This window comes from Ochotona curzoniae, unplaced genomic scaffold (genome assembly GCF_017591425.1).
Source record: "Ochotona curzoniae isolate NIBS_2020 unplaced genomic scaffold, NIBS_Ocur_1.0 contig_21, whole genome shotgun sequence".
NCBI classification, from domain to species: Eukaryota; Metazoa; Chordata; class Mammalia; order Lagomorpha; family Ochotonidae; genus Ochotona; species Ochotona curzoniae.
In genome coordinates, this window is record NW_024465322.1 from 5,295,888 (window position 1) to 5,300,097 (window position 4,210).

A 4,210-nucleotide genomic window follows, 5' to 3' on the forward strand; every position below is an offset into this window, starting at 1 on the left:
GCCCTCTGCCCAGCCACGAACTCCTTACTCTCCAGGGCTCTGACCTGGACTCCAAGATAAATATTTAATGTAGAGGGTGCCACGGAGCTGACAAAAGACCCAACTTCCTGTTTCTCACAAAGGGAGGGGGCGGCCCCGGGGAGCCAGGGGACTGGCCAGCAGGTTCCTCTCCATGGGAGGGGAGGGTGAGGCGCAGGGGACCACCTTGCTGGAGACCTGAGCCCTGTCCTTCAGCCGTTCTGACTCTGCCTGCCCACCTGGGGCCTGGCCTCTGCAGCCCCTGCCTGTCCCTCTCAGGGGTCAGATCCCATCTTGTTCCATGCTATCCACCTGGCCTCCTGGGGGGTTGGGCCAGAGACTGCCAGGGCCATAAGGCCAGCAAAAACCCAAGAGAACAGGACCAGCTCCCTCCTTTTTCTGCCCATATTTAGTGAGACTAATCCTTCCTCTTTGAAAAACAGATTAACAGGGAAGAAAAAAAAAATAGCAAGGTTCAGGATTGGACCAAGAGCCAGGTGTCTGGTTTCCCAGCTCCTCCCCTTTGGCCACAGCGCTCTGGCCACTTGGCTGGCGTCCACTGCAGGCACGGTGTGAGGGCGAGGCCAAGGCTAGGGAGGGGCGTCCTAGATAACCAAGTCCTTTCATCCTGCTATCTCCTCCCCACACTTTTCCTGTCTCCCTCTGCTAGAGTCTGTGGCGGCGCCCCCAGCCCCCGCCCCGCCCACCACAGACTCCTCTTGTGTCAGGAACCAGGAGCGTCCTCTGCCTTCTCACGGCCACCCTGGGCACAGTTACATAATGGCACTATCTCCGTAGTGTCATCCAGTGCTACCCCGAGGCTGCCACTTTTGGCCCTGCGGATGAACCCCGCCCTCCGCCCCGCCTGCGGACACTCCTGTGTCCTTGTCGCTAATGGATGGTGAACCGAGTGACTCCTAACAGGCTACACTGAAAGCCACCGTCTGTCACATGATCGGGGGAAGTCCTCTTATAACAAGGAGACAGGGTGGGGACGGCGGGTGGGAAGGGGAGGCCAGGGATCCCAGAGGGGATGAGCTGTCCTCTGAACAGGGGGTGTTTACCCAGCACTGGGAGTCGGCTGTCCAGCCAGCCAGTGGCACGTACACTCTCCCACCGCCTTCCCCACAACAGCTCTCAGGGTCCCGATTTTAGATAACACACAAGGCGCCTGCTACTCCCTTTCCCTTCCCAGGGATGAATCCTGCTGTGTTTCCCATTGGTGCTCGCAGGGGTGTGGCCTTCCTGAGCCAGCGGGACAGAACAGATCAGCAAGGGACACGCTGTCCCGTTCCAACAGTGTGGACTTCCCAGGAGGGGGAAGACCACAGTGTCACAACAGGGAGGAACTGAAACTAAAGTCACGTCGGCCATGCCAGCCCCAGTCTGGCTCGGGTCTCCTGGACTCCAGCTTGTTCTCCTGGGTCCATCCTGACTCCACTGCCTGCCAAGTTCTACCGATGGCCACCCCTGGGAACAAGAGCAGGCAGGTAACTGACTGTGCAGCTGGTAATGACATGACCTGGCCCCCTTCTGGCACCTAGGCTTTTGGGTGTGGTCACTGTCAAGTGAAGGATGAGTGAGAATGGGAGAGGATTGGCCAATGCTGGGGCCTGGCAGTGTGGAGAGACGCTGTGTGGGTGGATGCACCTTACAGACTGTGGCAGGGATGCACATGGGGGTCTCAGGGCCAGGCCCACCCAAGCCCCGAGGGCTGTGAGAGGAAAGAGCCTTTGCCCTATCTGCCCACGTGGGCATCACTTCGATGCCTTCCCTCCTTCCACCTCTTGTGATGGAGGAGCAGACAAGCGCAGGTGCAGGTGGGGCGCCCCTGAGGACCCCTTGGTTCTCACGAGAGATGACAGGCAAGTGCCATCAGCTCTTCACAGTTTTGCAAGGGAAGAGGAAACGAGAGATGAGCTCAGAGGGAAAGCCAAGCCAAGTCAACTCAACCACAGAGAAGGGCACGGGATCAGGAGTGGGAAAATGTCTCCCTAGACCTCCTTTCTCAGCCCAGAGAAACAGAGAGATGCGATAAGAGGGTGGGCTGCTGGCCAGCAGGCAGACACCATGAGGTAGTGCTCTGGCCCCCAAACAAAGAATAACCTTGTCTCCGCAGCTCCTAGGAACCCGTAAACACGTTTTCTCCCTAGCTGTAGCCACGTTAAAGAGACTATTCAATTTCCTGTTAAAGCTGTTAATCCCGCTTTACTGGACTGGAAGCAAAGACTCTAAAACCTGAAAATTATGATTAAAAAATCCCGAACCGTGCCGATGCGGAGAGCAGGCTGTCCGTGGTGGGGACCAGAGCTAGACCTAGCAAGAGATCTGTTCCCATTTCATTCTGAGCCCCTAGTGTCCAGGCTTTCCACAAGCCGTACAAGAGGCCAAGGCCTTTACTGCACCAAAGCTTCAACCCAGGTATGAGGACATTGCTAAGCCCAGAATGCGACTGGAATAGTCGAGAACCCAAAATGTACACTCACCTCATCCGAGTGAGCTCATCTGGGCTCAGCCACTGGCTTGTTCACTAACATGGCTTCATTTTTGGAATGGCCAAATCTCTGCCATCCAACCCAATGAGCCTTTTGACCTCTGCTGCCATCACCTGTAACCCCCGACAATTTTCTAAGACCAAGAATATTCCCTATCCTCCCAAAGCCCCATTGTGCCCATCCAAAGCCCCTCAAGCTATTTGTATTTTGCTGAGGAACCAGGGGCTGGTCTGGCACTTTCTGTTCTCAGTAGTCCAATGCCACGTTCGAATTCTGACTTCCGCCACGCTGGAATGCTTCCCTGTCTGTGATTAGAGTCACATGCGGAGTTATTCATCAGCTATCCGAAGAAACTCTTTCTGCCCTTTGCTGGGCTCTGTCCTCACTTCAAGTCGTGGCCTCTACTGGAGAAGCCACACGAGGGGCTGGAACCGAGCATCGGTTCTTGGTGGGCAGGTGCCAGCAAAGGGGGCCAGGAGTGAGGGAACTGGTTCTGAGTGAGAGAAAAATAGAAAGCAAAGTGGCTTTCAAACAGGCAGGCTGGAGAAATGACGGGCAGAGGCTACGGGGGGGCCATGACCAAGCACTCGGAGAGCCTGCTCCAGTACCAAACCAGGCTTCCCCTCGGCTTCTGGAACTGTGAAATGAGCAGGAGCCAGTCGTTGTCTCCACCAGCAAATAAAAGTAATGACACAGAAAGCCAATAAAAGTCACCCTTTAATTTTAAAGGTTTTTTTTCCCCCCTATCTCTAAGGTGACTTCCAATATATAATACGAAAGTTCTAACAAAGCAATTTCTTGTTCACACAAACGGAACTGACTAAATGACTTCAAGTGACATTTCCACTATTTTCTTTAACATAATTGTAACCGAGAAACACAAGAGAATCTCCAAGCACAAACACATAAGCCATCACTCACAAGAACCTTAGAGCAAGGGACACCCCCACCCGTCTCCTCTGACCACCTTACCAGCTGGGGGGCAAGAACTAGAAGCCGCCTCTTTTGGAGCCTGATGCGAACATGCCTGCTGGCAAGAACAGCTGCTGGGCACAGTGTACGGAGAGGGGAAAGGGGAAGTGCTCGTGATGGCATCTTTAGAAAGGTTCCGTGGCACCTTCATTGTCCCCAAAGTCTACCATAGGCCCCCATCATTACATGCAGTTCAACATGCAAAAAAAAGAACAAAACAAAAAAAACCACACCACAAGAAAAAGGGCGGGTCTGTGTGTGAGGAAGGGTATTGGGAGAACTCGTGCCCAGGGAGAGAGGGGGACAGGACAGGGCGAGGACTTACAGGAAGGCAGCGTGCATGGCCCTATTTGAGAGCCGCCCCGAGCGCTGGTGTCCTCTCTCCTTGATCTTAAGCCACATAGACTTGTCATGAGGGTGTAGAAGAGAAGGTACATAACCCTGTCTCAAACAAAGGTGTTATTTAGCAAGTCTTGCCAAGGGTGCCGGGCCTGAGGCCAAGGCCTCCCGGGAGGGAAGGTGCTCTCCGGGGTCACCTTCACCTTTGTGACTGCATAGGTGAAGGTGACCAACGCTGACCCCGTTCACTTGGGCTGGCTGGATAGAGGCAGGCAGACCCAGAGGGCCCGGGGTCGTAGAGGCTCCCTCTTGTACACGCCGTCAAGGGCACAACGTCCTGATTGTTAACACAGTTCTCTGCTCACGCTCGGGATCAGGGGCCAACC